General features: G+C 37.2%; 1 pseudogene; it reads right to left on the reverse strand.

Moving 5' to 3' along the window:
• Positions 1 to 1256: 1256 nt before the first annotated feature.
• Positions 1257 to 8006, reverse strand: LOC104867304 (annotated as a pseudogene).
• Positions 8007 to 18949: the final 10943 nt, after the last annotated feature.

Here is an 18949-nt window from a genome sequence, read left to right on the forward strand (position 1 = left end):
TTTTTAATTCACAGGAGGTTTATGCTTAGAGATTAAATGAGATAATCAACATTAATAGTTGTACTCAGTAGTGTTTTATAATTACCACCTACGCCAACTTTTTGGAATAAATAATGTTCACTGTTGTCTTTCCGTTGCCTTCTGGGAGGATCCCTATCACACTGTTTCCACAAATGCATCTACCCATTAATTTATCTTTTTTATAAAATTGAAGAATGAACACTTTAATAATAATAAATGGGATTTTATCAGCCTCGAGAACAGACTAGACTAGAAAATTGTTCATACTTAGTTCCTCTGGAGAATATATAATTTAGGCTACTTTCATTCAGGAAAATTCAGTTAAGGATCTTGGCCTTTCCCGCTATAGTTTTTATTATTTTTTATTTGTTTGTTTTTGTAGTTGGTAAATTTTAATTTTTTTGCCATATGGAAGGCCACATCAGGGAAGGGACAACTTGAAAATTACTTCCAGAAAGGTTTAATTCTCATCTGACCACTAGTTTGATGGCTGCTAAATTTTTTCACAAGTCAAAAACAAAGCTCCAGGGAATTCAGTGTCCTAGCAAAGGCCTTTATGAGCTCTAGGGCATGGACTATAATTCCCAAGACAAAGACTAAAATCTCAGTTGTTAAGATAACTAGCACTCAAGATGCTGCTTTCTGCCCAAACTCTGACTCTCCCCGAAGCAGGCACTGCTCTGCCAGGAGCCTCTGTGAGGGGAAAGCTCCTATTCACAGCCAAGGCCACACCGCAGCAACAGAAGTCAGCCTGAGGTGCGGCTGGCAAAGTACACAGGACTGTCTCTGTCAGCACCACTCCTCGCTACCAGTTATGCCCAAGAAGCACCTACTACTCTGAGTTATGCTGTATCAAAAACATCTTGCATCTTTAGGTTCTGGAATTAAAATTTAAACCTGTATTCAGTTCACGCCTAAGTTTCAAACGTTGCACCAAATCTACTAGGCTCGTTTTAATAGTCTTCACTGCATGCGCTGTCTATATGCATGTATTTGGATAATAAATATTAAATATGGGAGGGACACACAGAATCCACAAAATTAAAATGAAACCAAAACGAACATTTAAAAGTACATGGTAACTGGAGGGATGAATAAGAACAAAAATATATTTGAAGTAACAATAGTGGTTCAATGCCACTGATTGGAAATATCTGTAAAAATCCAAATAAGTGGAGATTCAAGTAACACCCATCTGCTCCAACTTAGCCAGACTGTGCCCGTCCTCACCACCTTCAGGGCAGGAGCCGGCACTCACACAGCTCCTCGTAGGTCCGCTAGCGCCTGCGTGGCATGTCTTCTGTGAGAACTGAAAATGCTGCTCCAAGGCGAGGCACTCACAGTACAAAGACTCCACCGCCACTGCCCTTTTTCCACCGTGGAATACAATTTGGAACAGCAGTCTGCCAACGGTGAGGAAATTCAGGTCTGAACCCGCCCCCGCCGCCCAGCTTCAGTCAGTAAATACTTTCTTATATTCTCTATACCAAACTTAAAATGAATGCCTTGTGAATCATAAAATGACATAATCCGATTAGAGAGTGTCACTGTAACGAGACACCAGTGGACTTCCAGGTGAATAGGAACCAACAGAAGACTTACAACAAATCCACCTTTTTAGTTCATCTCTTAACTCCATCATATCCTTTGGTTATCAGCTGTCTATGAAAAAAGCTTTTGAAGAAGTGAACTTTATCTGGGACTGTATCCATTATGAGCTCGCTATCCATGCTAATGACCTAGTCATTCAGCCAGTTCTCACCACCCAGGGTGGCCAGATCATCCATATCCAGCATGTGCTTATTGTAGAAGATACGGAAATTGCAGTTTTGATGTCTGGCTCAATAGTTTGTTATTTCCCTATTAATTCTATTAGAAAAGTCTTCATTAAAGACATCTTTAAATCTTGCAAGAACATCTTTTTCAGACCAAACTACCATACTTTTTCATAACCTCATCTAGGAATCCCGAAAGGCAGATGAACAGCTGCTAGTCATCCACGAGCGCCGCCCTCTGACAATTCTTACCACTTTGCAAGAACTCTCGCTTGAGCTCACTGCACACCAGAGGCACTTCAAGCGGACTCTTATTTTTCTTTCTTTCTCATTGAGTTTATTGGTACATTTTAGCTGTACAGTTACATTCATCATTGGGATCTTGTACCTTTACATGACACGACTTGGTTCTCATTGTTTCTCCTTATCCCTACTCGCCCTTCACCCCTCCTCTTCTCCCCATTTACAAACCCTTTATTTCCATTTTTTTCATTTTATCAGATTTTTTTTACCCTTATTACCTTTCTCATACCCTTCCCACTTCCCCTACACCCTTAGCCCTTTTCTTCCTATTTGATATTGTCAAGATCATTAGGATCTTACGTACTATGGTAGCTTTTCACACCAGAGAAACTATTCAGTATTGACACTTGTGTGACTTATTTATTTCACTTAGGAGTATATCCTCAATATGTATCCATTTTCCTATGAATGAATCTAATTTCTCATTCTTTATAGCTGAGTAATATTCCATTTCTTTTCCGAGTGGACTCAACAGTGTGGGTGGTTCAGCAGCTTGGAGCTGAGGATGTTCTCCTTGAGCACCCTTGCCCTCCATCTCACAGATCTCCGACTCCGCAGTCCAATGAGAAACAGGCCCATCCGCACTGTTTCCAGCTTCCTTGGCTCCAGGTGCAGGCAGCTCTACCATGCTGTCACCCATGGCACCTGTGCCATTCTCCTGACTCAGAGCCATAGCGCCTCTCAGTTTCTATGGGGAACATGTTGCTTAGAGGATGTTCTGGCAAGAGGCACTCAGCAGTCAGCTCTGCGCACTGCCACCGAGGGGAACAAGGCGTCTGGTCCTAGGTGTCAGTGGCACTGCCATTCTGCTGGTCAGAGAACGCACCATCTACCTGAGGCTCCTTGCCCATGCAGAGGCTCTCATTAGTACAGCCATCAGACACAGGAGAGTTATTTCCCTTTGCAGCACTTCACTGTTCATATCTGGAATGTGCAGCTGATAACAACTAAAGGAGTCTCTAGGCGCTGGGGAAGGAAATGGGCTGCAACTGCCACCCTCCAATTATCCCTAAGGGTTTCTTGTTGGTCTCCAGTGACTTTCTTTACCTAGCTTCTCTGGGCTTTTTTTAGCTTATAGACTTTTTTTTTGAAGTGCTGGAATCTGAGAATCCTTACTAAAATCTTATCATGGATAATTTCTCATACATATAAGAGGCGACACTTTTATTCTTTGATGTGGTTTAAGTTGGACTTTTCTTGGAATCAGGAATCCCCCTTTCCTGTGGGACTCCAGCCCTAACAAAAGCATTTTCTTTTATTGTTGATCAAAGCGACCACGATCTTCCCACTCTTTCCTGGACTCTGGCTCTCCCCATTGAATGTCATGGGAAAGTCATGTGGTGCTATGCTAGGTCTGCGACCATTGGCCTGACCTAAAACACTGTTTCCTGGCAAGCCAGCTACCACCTTCAGGAGAGTCTTCTCTCCACATGATTCATGGTCTGAGTTCTTGGCTGAGCATAGCAACTTCTCTGCTTGGAGTCTCAGGAGGCCCCTTGGGGAAGAAATGAAGTACTGTGTGCTCTTTCTTTCTACTTTAGAGGACACAGTGCTAGCATTCAGAGTAGCCACACTGGACTTCATCTTAGCACACAGGCCTTCATCTTGGATCCACGTTTTCTGGATAGCAAGAGCCTTTTTTCTGCACAGAAAATACCCCAACTGTCTGTTCCAAGTAACTAGCCTTTCTAACTTAGCTTTCAGGATGCACAAGTGTTGGTGAAAATAGAATTTCTTAAAGTCCACAAATCTTGTACTCCATTTCTCAGAAAAGGTACAATGAATTCCTTTCTCTCCACAGGTTTTTCCTCTTTTTTTTTTTTTTTTTCGTTTTTCTGATGCATAATGAGATCTGGATGTAGCTTGGCAAATAAGCGAAACTTTACTTGCTGGAGCAAATCCACCAGGATGGCCAGACACACTGTGCAGCTGTGGGCAGGGATGAGCTACAGCACAAGTTTCCAGTGACCTTCTCACTCAGCTTCCACAGACTGGTCCCACGTGTACACCTGAGTCTCTCGCTCCTGGCACCCACTCCACCGCTGGCCTGGAGGCCATGAGAGCTGGGACTGCGGCCTCGCAGCCACCAGCGCATGGGGAAAAAGCGGTCAGAGAGGAGGGGTCTGGTCTGCTCTCTGCAGCCACAGCTGCACAGTTCCTCCAGCGGGAGCTCACTTATTTCACTTATTTCACCGCTGCAGTCTTATTGAAGAAATTCACTGTATTATTCCAAAGGGAGAAATTGTATATTTTCGGTTTTATTTTAAATTTCTAGGTTGTTATTATTCATTTTAATTAATTTCTTGCTATGGTATATGTCCAATTAAAAATCACTCAGATCTCTAATTTGGAATGAATTATAATAAAAATTTTATGAATGATTTTCCACTAATATTATAAATTGTGTCTTCAAAGATATAATTCTCTGAATGTTTTGGTTTAATATTCCTATGTGCTGGAAATGCAGAAAATATTTTCATTACACAGATTTTGAGCTTTCTATCTCTAACATAAAATGATTCTAAAATTAAAAGAATAGAAAATATTAACAAGACACAGAAATCTGACATAAACTGTTGAAGTCCTTTGTGAGAAAGGACACTTTGATTTAAGAAATACATTTAAAATCCAAATCAACTTTCCATTCAGAGGAAAATTATAATGAATTTACATAAATAGTCCCATGTCACAAGCATAGTGACAATGTTAGATTGCTGGCCTGTCTCTTCCTCATCTCATTATCTTTTCAAGAAAGAAAAGGAGAGGTGACAAGTGTTAAAATCTACCTGAAATAAAAACAGCCCACTAGATTATTTTTTAATCTGGCAGATGAGATGCTTGGCAGGCTTTAGGTTATAATCACTGTGATTGACAAGTTGTGATTATTGGCAGTTCATCTTTTATCCTAGAGTTAGAGATTATAACAGTATCCTAACTGTTAGGATAATTCCATGCAATTTGTGCTCTAGGTTCAGGCTCTCCTTTAAATAGAGTTTCATAGAAGAGTGTCTCAGGTATTGTTTGTCCATGTGTTTGTTTTAGTTTCCAAAGCTACAAGGCCAAAATTAAGCAGAAAGCAACAGATAAATATCTATGCTAGTAAACCAATCTTTTGATAGCTAAGGTTGCTCTTCTACTGTTTGCCAATGCAGAGGGATGGAGATTGTATTTTTGCAAAATAATGTTTCTAGTTCAAGACACATCTATGTGTGGTCTTGGGAAAACCCTCATATTCTATGTGGATATCCCAAGTTCCATATTCCTGGAAGAAGGATTAAGTGATACTAAACAATATTTTTACAAATTTCAGGTCATCATTAACTGATCTAGAATATTCTAGATGCAGCCCAATCCTCAAGCCTAGATGAAGCTATTTTGTTAAGATTTTAGTACATTTGTGTACCATATATAAGCAAATAAAGTTCTGAATAAATAGTGAAATCCTAGGCTACATTATATTTCAAATTATAACTTTTCAAACTTAAGCAAAACTAAGTAAGAAAGTTGACAAAGCAACACAAGTAAAAACCCTCATTTCTGAATTAGTCAACTTTCCCATTTTGGACACAATACGTGACATCCACAACTTAAAGCAGGAAACTTTTCATTTAACTCAAATTTTAAGGAGATTCAATCCATAGTTGGCTGGCTTCGATGCAAGAACACTACAGCAAAAAGTTATGGTGGGGCAAAGCTGCTGAGTTAACAGCACCAGGGAAGTAGACCTGGACAGTACCAGAGAGGAAAGTGTGAAGGATCAAGAATCAACCTCTAGGTCATGCCTGAATGACTCACCCAGAAGTATTTAGAAGGATGCTCCAGAAATCACCTGGGTGATCCCATGGCAACACAAGCTGATATTCAACCCTACTGATACAATTTACAATAGATAATATCTATTGGGTTTCTGAAAGTACAAATGTCCTACATAAGCTGAGACAACTGTATTTACTAAGCCTATAAAATAAAATATAAGATCAAAGCAGGCTTTATGGAGTTGTAAACTACATTTAAAATTTCTTACCAGATTGTACAGAGAACCAAGTATAATTTCTACAACACTAAAATGAAATAGCCACACACAAGAATATGAGTTGATTAAAAACAATAAATTAGGCATCTCTAAAGAGGGCTTACCAAAATGGAATATAAGTCAAGTAAAATGTCTAAAAATTTAAAAAAGAAGGAATACACAAAGTAAATGGATATTTGGAGAGGAAAATTATACAGACCTAAGCCAGACCTCTATTTGTAATGTTAAAATAATAAGGGAGAGGGAAGAGAAAGAAGAAACAATACATGAAGAAGAAACATCTGAAATTGCCAAAATTTTGTCATAAGTTCTAACACACCTATCTTATCAAAAGGAATGTGTTTTTTTGTTTTTTTGTTTGTTTGTTTTTTTGGTACCGGGGATTGAACTCGGGTCCTTGCGCTTGCAAGGCAGGCTACTGAACCACTGAGCTAAATCCCCAGCCCAAAGGGATGGTTTTTAACACACTGTAGGAAGCCAGTATTACATTATTAGCCAAACCAGCCAAAATTATTATTTGAAATAAAAACAACTCCAGATATACTCAGCTACCTCATCTTAGACAAAGGAGCTGACCATCCTCACTGGAGGAAAGATAGCCTCTTTAATAAATGGTGTTGGAAAAACTGGACCTCAACGTGCCAAAGATTAAAACTAGACCCTTATCTTTCACTATGCACTAAAGTAAAATCCAAGAGGATTAAGGATCTAAATATAAAACAGAAACACTAAACTTGGTGGAAAATAAGTTAGGTATAACTATTGAAGACATTGGCATAGGCAAAGACTAAACAAATCCTCAGTAGCACGGGAACTAGCAGAAAGAATCAACAACTGGGATCTCATCTTATTAAAAAGCTTCTGAACTGCCAAAGAAACCATCAACAGAACTAAGAGATAAACCTATAATGTGGGAAAAAAATTTTGCCACCTGCTCCTCAAAGGACTAATATCTAGAATATATAAAGAACTCAAAACAATCAGTCCACCCAAATATAAAGACCCAATTAAAAAATGGGCATCTGAAATGAACAGACATTTCTCAGACAAAGAAGTAAAAGCAGCAAGTAAATATATGAAAAAATGTTCCACATCATTGGTCACTTGAGAGATGCAGATAAAAAACTATATAGAATGTCTATCATGAGAATGGAAGCAAAATCTTGAAAAAATATTAACAAATAAAATCAAAGAACATATTTAAAAAGCTAAACACCATGACCAAGTAGGATCATTTCATTTGTGGAAGGCTTGCTCAGTATTCAAAAATTAAGTAATATAAGTTCTGTGAATCAAGTAATATAAGATCTGTTGATGACATGTGACCCAATTTTCCTGATGTGAATACACTAAAGCAGAAAAAAATGATCAAATCAGTAGCACATTTGACAAAATTTAATACTCCTTAATTATAAAAAGTCAATAAATTAGGAATAAGGAATTCTCTCAACTTCTTAAAGAATAGCTATAAAATATAGATAATATAAATTCAGTATCATTTATGTAGATGCTTGGTACTATAGCATTTTGGTTTTTAAATATTTGCATTACATAATGAGATATCTCTGGCATAAGACCCAGGTCCAAAGGTAAACTCCATTAATGCTTCTTTTAGACTTCATATACATAGTCTGAAAGTGATTATTGAGGAAGGCTTTTTGGGATTTTTTTTTTTTTTTGCTTTTGTAATGAGGGTTGAATTTAGGGCCTTCATGCTGAGGCACATACCCAGCTATTTTTAAATTATAATTATTATTATTTTTGATTTTGAGACAGGCTCTCAGAAAATTACTAAGTTGCCCAGGCTGACCTGAGACTTGAGATTCTACTGCTTCAGCTTCCAGAGTTTTGGCATTACAGGCACATACCACCATGCCTGATTTCAAAGTGATTTTATGCCGTAATTTTTATAATTGTGTTCATAAAACTAAATTTATGTGCACTGGAGTATAAGGAAGCAGAGATGTCAGTATCTCAACCACCCACATGAACAAAACCTGTGGTTGTTCCACATCACTGTTATTCCTGACACTGAATCTATATGCTACAAATATGCAGTGATTTATTAATATTGATTCATTGATAAATGCTTCATAGTAAGCCATATTATTCTGTGTAATAATAATATCAAACAGTTATTACAATAAAAAGTATGAGTTCAGGTTAACTAACTGGCCTGGTAGTGCCATGAAGATGCCACTGTCAAATTTTAACCAACACAAACAGCAAACACTAAAAAACTGTAGTGTTCACTAGGACATTGTACTTTTATTAAAAGGTTACTTTGTACTACATTGTTTTTTTTTTTAATTAGGTGGGAAGAAATATCAGAAACAAATGAGAATAAGGAAGTAGGCTTTCTTCTTTTATTTTTTAAAGGAAGTTGGCTTTCTATGGATAAGTAGACAGTCAATTTAGATGTCTCTTAAAAATATTGCCTATAAGAAATATTGACCCCATTAACAATGATTATTGCCTCGGAAGTCCCTCTGATGTTATGAACTGTTGATATTTCATGTTCCTTATTTGTGAATGCTATTTTGGTCCTTCCAAAATCAAATCACAGGAGCCAGGGATGCAGCTCAGTGGCACTGCACCTGCCTTACAAGTGCAAGGCCCTAAATTGGATCCCTGGTACAAAAAAAAACAAACAAACAAAAAAACACACATTTTCAGCATCATCGATAGGCAATTTTCTGGAGTTCTAACAATGTCATCTGCATTGGTACTCCTGTTTCTCATATGGTCACTGTGACTCAACCTTTTCAGGTATATCACTATCAGTCAATGAATGAACTGCAGCACTGTTATTGGTGTTAAAACTTCATTGTCTACTTCCAGCTTATCAGTGAAATTTGAAGGTATGCATATTTTTATAAGTAGAGTGGTCTGACATCATATATTTTCTTCACTGGATGTGTGGAATCTTTCAAAGTCACTACCATCTTGTTCATCATCATAAATGAACACAGTCTCAGTCCAGAGATTGTACTGTGTGTATATGTCTGGCTTTAGTGGCTCTGTTCTAAGCCTTATCAACAGCATCATCAGCATTCTTTATGCTAAACTCCTATTGAAAACCTTCTACATTCACACTTGTGTTTATTGTTATCAAATTGTTAGAGAATGTGTTTTTATATTTATTCTTTGTGGACCTAATGATATCTTTGGTGTATCATTACGTGGATAAATTAATAAATTCATATTTTGGGAAAATTAAATGCTGTAACATTATTTTGATGAGAATTTTAGCTAGAGGATAAAGAGAACAGATGTCAAGGAATAACAAAAATCTTCAAATCGATCTTCCCTGCAGAGAACCCAAAACATTAATACAAAAAACACTTTTGAAAGAGATTTAGAGAGATGAGCCTGTTCAGTGTCTTCTTGTTAGTGTGATATCAGACTGTATAATAATCACTTGCTTTATACTAGTGAGGACATGACCTTCTGTATATTACAGCAAATTAACACTTATGTGTACCTACTGCTTTAACAGGTATCTGTCATCCCAGTTATTCTGTCTTTGCCTCACTAATTGCTATAAGAACTATCTTACCAGCTCTGGTCAGTTACTTTCTGGAGTAATAATATCCAAACTGTGATATTGCACTTGCTGTATAGACTTGTTCTGGTGACCATTTTCATCATTAATGGTCTTGGCAAACTCATTAATGAACTTCTTCACTGCTTTGTGATAAGCAGAATATCATCACAAATCTTGAAACATTTAATAGTGCACATTTTCCTAAATTTCTATAGCCAACCTAATTAACATTCACAGTTCTCTTAAAGTTAGAGGCTAACATAATAATAGATATTTGTTCATTTAATGATCAACACACCATTAAGTGTTCACTGCAATGCTGTTAGCCTGTTTATCAATACACAACCGATATTTTAATTTTTGGCTTTAAGCCATATCACTTTATTTTTCATATATGTCTATCCATCACTTTTATCATAGACTCTCAAGAGTTTATATTTCTGTTTCTTTTTATGGTGATTATTTTAGCACCATACTCTTCTGTAAGACAGCTCCTTCTTATACTACTATCCAGTTTCTCCAACACTTTGACTTTCTGTGTATAAATATACATACATATTCTCTTCTTTCTTGTTAGTGTTGTCCATCATGATATTTTCAGGGATTTTGAATATTTTCAATAGTATCTTTAGACCTCAGATGAGAGAAAAAGGAAAAATACATGATGAGTCTTGCATAAAGGTCTTGGACCCTTGGGGCAGGCCGAGGAACCTACCATCGTTGAACCTGGCATGTATCTGTGTCACTTTGGTGTCCTTGGCAGGTGTTCTTCTGTGGGAAATCTGGAAAAAGATGGAAACAATCTGTCACTGTCAAAGAAGAAATAAAAAAATTATAAAACATTTCAAAAATGAATAAAATGCCAAATAAATATTACATTTACATAAATTATGTAGAACTACATAGTCTTATCAAAGCTATTATCAATAACCAAGTGCAAATACTATATAAAATGTAACATCATAACTAAGCTGGCATCTTGTAAAATATGTGATTACTTACAGAGATTTTTCTTTTTGTTTTTTATTTATTTTCCAGTGTCTGTCCAGGAACATTCCTGATTCTATCATCTATCACAGGTTTTACTACAGGTGAAAATACTTATCTGAAGGTTTGGGAGTGGTGGAAGGAAAAGGAAGATGATAAATGGAGAGCAATTGATGGATAGGAGCTACTGGGGAGGAGGAAAAACTTCTAATGTCCTACAGCAGAGATGTGACTGCGTATTTCACAAGAGTAGAGATTTTGAGTGTTTCTAACACAAAGAAATGACAAATGTCTGCGATGATGAATATGCCAACTATGCTGATCTGATTAGTGCACATTGTACATATGTGTTGAAATATCACATCGTACGTAATAAATATATAAGGTTATAATGCACTAAAATTATATCATTATAGTTGTTTTTGTTGTTGATTTTTTAAGACAAGGCCAGGCCAGCCTTGAACTCACTATCTAACTCGGGTTGGCTTCAGACTTCGGACAGTCCTTCAGACCCTCAAGTACTTGGATTTCAGACATGCACAACCCAGCTTGAGCCATTAAAATTATAAAATTAAATATAAATTAAAAGTTGTTAAGGCTGGGGATTTAGCTCAGTGGTTCTACCACTTGCCTTGCAAATGCAACGTCCTGAGTTTGATCCCCAGTACCAAAAAGAAATTGTTCGCTTAATCTTTCTCTTTTTAGTCCCTCCATCACTTTTGTTTAGGTATTATTAACTTCCCAATGGATAACAACAAACTATTCTTTTAAAAACCTGTTTTTCACCCTTTCCACCTTTCATTATTTGGAAATTATCCACATTGTAGACTTTCTGAAATTTCTAAAATGAAATGACAAATTCATTTTCTCTGAAAATTAAGGTTGACATTATTATGTTTCTGTTTTTCATTCACTCAATCCTACTTCTTAGTAATTACCCTCTGGTATACTAGACATGAAGCGACATAAATGTCCTTTATTGAATATTCTACTGAAGAAGATTATATAGAATTATATTTTTTTACTGCAAACCACTGCTATCATCATCCTAGTATCCCTTGTTCTGAGTGCTGGGTTGAGAGTATGATTGTCTGAATAAGCAACATGAGGATAATTTAACTATAAGCAAATGAATAAATTTCTTAATGCACATAAAATGTCAACTCAGATTTTGCACTCTGCTTTATCTGTGAATACTGGATAATGCTTCAGATAGCAAGGAAATAAACTCTCTATTCTTAGCCTTTTGTTAATCTATATCTCCAGTGGTGATATGAACGCTCCAAAATTACAGTAGCAAGAAAGTTCACTGTTAATCACAATATGTCAAATTGAATAGTTTAAGGAAAAACCTAGCATATTAAGAAAGTATAGATATGAGTTCTTCTGAGGATGATTGTCATGTGGGACAGCAAACTGAGCGAGGAAGATTCATCTGGGTTGTGGGTGGCACAAACCAATAGGCTTGCAGCTTGTATGAAAAGAAAAGGAAAAGGAAAAGAGGGAAGTTATGCATTTTTTGAAGAGCTTCAGCCTTTGCCATTGCCTTTGGCAGTCGTCTCTAGTTTTTTCAGCCTTCCAGTGCACTTACTCCAGTAGTTTTCCAGTGACTGCAGGCCTCGGTTTTGGAGTGGTGTCACATCCTTGATCACAACTGTTCCACAGCTTCTATCTCAAGCTGAGCAGCTCTGAATTCATCAGCTTGCAGAGGATCACTGCAGATTCATCTGCTTCTAGTCCCACAGATGACCACTGGAGACTCTCTCATGTCAAATCCTGTAAGCCTACTTAATAAATCCTGTTACATTATTATACATATATTTTCTATCAATCCTGTGCCTTCAGAGAATCTTAACTAATACAGACTTTGGCACAGGGATTGGTTCTAGAGAAATAGCATTGTAAGGCTGAATTTATCTAATTTGTTCATGGTTCATGAAGTTGGCTCTCTAATTTGATAAAATATAATGTTGCCATGGTCACTCCTTCTGCTAGTGTAGAGAGTAATGATAGTCTGTGGTATTACCTGTTTAAAGTAATATGCAACAAGCATCTACTTAATTATTCTACTTCACCACTTATGAGATGCAAATAATTTAACAACTTGGCATACAACACTTTAGAACATTTTTGGAAGAATTATGAAGTTGGCTGTTTCTCTTAGTCTCCCTGGACAAAGTAATAAGAAAATAATGAACTCAAAGATTCAGATTTCCAGCTCCAATTGTACATGAACAATCTTAAGTTCTTCTAAGTATATCATGAAGAAGAATCTTTTCTCTTTTTTCCATAGGACTAAGTTGCTGAAACTAAATATAAGCCTCATAATAGGATTGGCTGAATTACAGTGGAAGTTTAACATTCAGCTTCAAAGAATACCTGCTGTTAATGTGAGAGTGCATATCATAAGGGATCCCATTAACTGGGAAGGAGATTTTGGGAGAAACCTGATTAGACTGTGTACATTGAATTCCTGAATTTTAATAATATTATTTTGGCAGAGGAAGAGATTTCCCCACCCTCAGTGGCAGAGGCATTCCCACCCTCATCTTTTATACCATCAGTCTCTGTACCTATACACGAAGAAGCCTGCATTGTTTTCATGTTGCCTATGGCAACAATAATGACCTTCTTTGATGCAGTTAATAATGAAGAGAAGGTTCATACTCCCCAGCTTCAACCATAACTATTTTTGCCTCTAGACGTGTAACCAGGCTCAAATCTCTTAAGGCTTTTAAAGGTGAAGTACCAGCATGTCCTATAAAAAAGTATGCTACGCTCCCAAAGAACTTCTTGAGTTTTCTAATTATGATAAGCAGAGGTCTTGGGAACAGGTATGGAAATTAATTTTAATAGCAGAAGGACCATAAACCTGGATCAGGCTGAATTTCTCAATATAGACCACTAAATAAAGATTCTGGATTTAATGTTGCAACTCTTGGAGTTTAAATAGTTGCTAATAGTTAATTAATATGGGTCAAAAATGGCCCACTGTCAATAAGTTGGAGATGCCTGAATATCTTTGAGTTACTGTTAATTAGTTTATTTAAAAACTCAAATTTATGTGAGGAGCACCCCTGTCCTTGAGGAGATATGCCGGTGTCCTTCTCTGTATGCCAGATTTTATGGTAAGCGCCACAGTCACTCAACTGGGAAATTTAAATGAGATGGATATACTTGGATCCCAAAGGGTTGGGGTACAAGTAGCAGCTCTCATCAGCCAAAGGCAAGGTGGGCACACTCATCATAATGGACAGCATAGGGAAAGCAATGATTGGGATTGTCTGACATGTATGTACTTAGGGTGTTAGCTAGTTAATTATGGTGTTCCCCAAACAAAAATACTATAGGAAGCCTATAGGAAGCCTATTGTATTTTCACTGGATTTATATAAGCAGAAGCATGCTAGGGAAAATGAACAAAATTACCTCTCAAATAGTAGCAATCATGGCCTCTCAACCAATTTCCAGATGTGTGCCAGTTTCTAGACTAAATATTTAGAATGCAGGGGGACTGGAGCACCTTGAGGAAGGACCCTGCCTCATTACCAAACAATTATACCATGAGCCTTTCTCCCATTCTTTGCCAAAGGGTGATAGTACATTGGGAAAGAAAATGACTAGACTTGGGAACAATTGCTTCTGAACTAATCTTGATTCCAGGAGATCCAAAATATTGTGATCCTCCAGTATGAGGAGGACCCAGGAAAGTAGGGTGACCAATGGAGTTGTAGCCAAAGTGTGACTCACAGTGCATCCAGTAGGCCACTAAATAAATCCTGTGATCCTTACTCTTTCCCAGAACGCATAATTGGGATAAATAGATATATTTATTACTTAACTAAATCCCCTTATTTGTTTCTTCACCTGTGAAATGGCTCTTTTAGTGGTAAACACCAAATGGAAACTTGTGATTGCCCATAGAAGGGAAAAAGAGTAAATAAAAACAATATTGCATTCCTGGAGGGACTGCAGAGAATAGTGCCACCATCAAGGCCATGAAAGATGGAGGGATAGTGGTTACCAGCACATCCCCATTTAACTCTCCTATTTGGCCTGTGCAGAAGACAGTTGGATCTTAGAGAATGGTAGTGAGTTACTATAACCTTAATCAAGTGGTGACTCAGCTGCTATACCAAATTGTGAAAGGAAAGGAAATCAATTGTGATCAAATTGACACATCTACTGGTACCTACCATGTAGCTATGGGTTTGGCAGATAGCATTTTTCCCATTCTTAGCCAGAACTAATTTCCTTTCATCTGTCAAGGCTGGAAATATATATTTTATTGTCCTATCTCAGGGTAAATCAACTCTCCAGCCCTGAGAACTGTTATAACTTAGTTTTTAGGAATCTGGATCATTTTTCTCTTCAATAAGATATCACACTGGTCCACTGAACTAAGTAAATGAGCAATAGGCACTAACCACTCTGAACCTGGGGTAGACAATGTGTACATCTCAGGATGTAATAAAATCAACTAAAATTCAACAGTCCTCTATCTCAGTAAAATTTCTAGAACCAGTGATCTGAGGAATAAAAGTATCTCTTAAGGTAGAGGACAAGTTATTGCATTCAACTCCTCCTATAACCAAGAAAGACACACACAATGTCCACAAAATAGGCTCGTTTGGATCTTGTAGGCAACATATTTCTCACTTGGGCAGTTAGTGTATCCCATTTACCAAGTAACTCAGAAAGCTTCTGAGCTTTTAAAAAGTTCTTTATTTTTATTAGAATATGTTTTAGTACATAATGATTCCATTAATTGTGGGTAATTAATATATATACATAACACATCTCAACTCTTTGTTTTCCCTTTCCTTAACTCTGCTTTTTGCTGGCAGCATCAGAGTCATTCCTTTATAAGTTCTTATAAAATTAATTATCATGCCTGTCATTTGGCAGCCAGACTAACAGGCCAAGAAACATAGAACACATAAGACAATTATGCTAAATAAAGATACAGTGTCTATGTTGGAATACAATAACTTTTTCCTATTATTTATCTTTTATTTTGTACTTTATTCAAATATTGAATTTTTCATATAAGAAAAAAATGTATGCTTGTGTCTATTTTATTCATTTAACATTATGGTACATCCATTTTGCTACAGATTATTGAAGTTTATACTTCTTTATTTATACTTTCTTTATTTTAAAGTAGTACTCCTTTGTGTATAGTACCACATTTTCTTTCTTCAGTCATCTATTATGTACATACAGGCTGTTTTCATGTTATAGCAATTATAAATTGTGCTGCTATCAGCATGGATATGTGTGCATCACTGAGGTATGATGTCTTTAACTCTTTGGGGAAGATATCTAGAAGGAATAGCTGGGTCCAGTGGAATTTCAATTGTTAGTTTTTGAGGATCTCCATGTTTATTTCCATAGTAGTTATAACAGTTTACAGTTCTGCCAACAATTACGATTTGTTATTATTTGATTTCTTAATGACAGCCATTTTTTTCTGGAATGATATGAATCTCAGTATTGTTTTAAATTGCCTATCTTGAGTAGATAGTTATATTGAATATTTTCTCCATGTATTTTTGATCATTCAGAGAAAGTTTCTTGTTTTGAGTGGGGACCCAAACAAGATAAGGCTCTACAAGAACTCCAGGCTGCTGCGCCACTTGGGCAAAACCAGTGATACCTGAATTTTCCATTGCAAATAGGGATGCTGTTTGGAGCTTTTGGCAGGCCCTCATTGGTAAATGACAGCAGAGCTTCTTAGTATTTTAGAACAAAGTTCTGCCATTATCTGAAGACAATAACTCTTTCTTTGAAGAAATGGTTCCTGCCTGACACTTGGCCTTAGTGGAACTGAATGCTTGACCATGGGGTACCAGGTTACCATGGGACCTGAGCTGCTCTTCATGAAGTGAGCCCTATGTAACCTACTAAGTCATAAATTTAGATGTGCACAGCAATAATTCATCATCACATGGAACTGGTATAGATACGAGCAGGTTCAGAAGTTACAAGTAAGCTACATGAAGTGGCCCAGATTTCAATGACTCCTACTTCTGCAACACTGCCTTCTGTCCCCTAGCACACATTAACAGCCTGATAAGATGCACATTATGATCAATTGGCAGAGGAGAATAAGAAGAGGTAGGTCCTGTTTACAGATGATTTTGCACTTTATCCATACCCCACCTGAAAATGTTCAGCTATCGCACCACAGCTTCTTTCCAGAACATCACTAAAGGACATTAGTAAAGGGAAATGATCACGATGGGATGTACAGTTTTCTTGAAAGAAAAAATATCCAGATGCACTAATATATACTGATTCATGGGTGTAAACAATAGACTGGCATGATGGTCAAGGACTTGGAAGGAAATGATTGAAAAATTAGTGACAAAGATATTTGGGCAAGAGGTATATGGCTAGACTTCTCCATATGGGTGAAAGAAATAAAGATACTCATGTCACATGAAAATGTACACAAAAAAGTAATCTCAGAAGAAGAGTACTTTAGTAATCATAGGGATAGGATGATTTATTCTGTGGATAGCAATTAATCTCTTTTTCCAGCCGCCTATGTCATTGCCCAATGGGCTGATGAGTAATGTGACCATAATTGTAGGAATGGAAGTTATGCATGTGCTCAGCCATGGACTTTTACTCACCAAGGTGACCTGGCTATTGCCATTGCTGCCTTGTCAGTCAGCAGCAGAGACCAACGATGAGTCCCTAAAATGGCACCATTCCTAGGAATAATCAGCTTAGGACTTAGTGGCAAGTGGATTACCTTGGACCATTCCATCACGGAAAGGGCAACATTTTAACTTTACTGGAATAGACACTTATTCCAGGTATTAATTTGTCTTCCCTACATGTAAAACTTCTGCCAAAGCTACCATCTATGGATTTATAAAATGACTCATCCATCATCATTGTATTTCACAAAGCATTGCTTTTGACCAAATAACACAAGTCATGGACAAAAACGTGCAGCAGTAGGCCCATTCTACAGTGGTGGGAGACTGGCCTTTTCAAATGTAGTCACAAAGCCAGGTAGGTGGCAGTGCCTTGCAGGACTGAGGCAAGGTTCTCCAGAGACTGTACAAGAGATCAAAATATATGGTGGATGCTTATTTGAAAAAAATAATTGTTAGAATAAAAGACACATTGTCCTCAACTCCGTCAAAATATACCTTGCCTCAGACAATTGCCCCATCATTTTTTTCCATGTTCTGAGGCAGCTTTGAAAGTCCTCTTTCGTAAATATCTTCATGAAGTATGAATGAAAATGAAGTGAATGTTTTGCCAGGGGTTTAGCTCAGTGGTTCCACCACCTGCCTTGCCAGCTCAAGTTCCTGAGTTCTATCCCTGGTACTGGGGGGGGGTGAGCATGGTTGCAAAGTGCCATCCAATGGGAGGGAGCATAGACTCATAAAAACAATACATTGTGTTCTCACCAACGTTATTCAACAGATCTGATACATGTGACTTCTTGTTCTTCCTCAAAGTCAAGATGAGTCTGAGAGATTAACTTTTTGAATTGATTCAGGCTATTGAAGTAGATGTGACTGTACAACTAGAGACATCAGAACCACTTCAGAAAAGTGATCAGAATGTGGGGTATGTGTGCTTGAAGGAAGGGGAGAATTTTGAGAGATTTAAATATCAATACAACTTTTACTGTAGTAATTTTTAAAATTTAATTATGCCTCTTTTATTCTCAAAACCACCATTTAATATGTGGAACTGTATCTTCCATAGCCAGGAATTATGGGTGTAGGGATAATCCAGGGGTGGAAATGGACATATTAGCCTTCACCCATTACCCCTAGTGACTACTAGAAAAATTTTTGCAATCTGTTTCTGTGACCTTATACTTTTATGGCCTAGAAGTCTTAGAGAAGGGAAAGTTTTTATCAGGAGCCACAACAATGATTCCTTTGAACTAGAAACTAAGGCTCCAAGTCAGTAAACTAATGAGAAAGTTATAATATGGGTGGGATTGATTGATAAGATTATCAAAGGGAAGTTGCACAACTACTCTACAATGGAGATCAGGCAGAATATGTTTGGACTATAGGAGATCCCTTAGGATGTTTTCTAATATCATCATATACTTTAATATGGTTGATAGGAAACTACATTTCTTTCTAGACAGGATGGGAAATGGGCTAGAATAAGAATGAGGCTATGGATTATCCAGCCAGGAGAAGAACCAAGACCCACTTCTGTATATAATAAAGGTCAAGGGAATACAAAAGGGGTAATAGAAAGTACTCATACTAGCTATTTCCATGTTACCAGTTAC

The sequence above is a fragment of the Fukomys damarensis genome, unplaced genomic scaffold, assembly GCF_012274545.1.
Source record: "Fukomys damarensis isolate Sample0158 unplaced genomic scaffold, DMR_v1.0_HiC HiC_scaffold_2, whole genome shotgun sequence".
Lineage (NCBI taxonomy): Eukaryota > Metazoa > Chordata > Mammalia > Rodentia > Bathyergidae > Fukomys > Fukomys damarensis.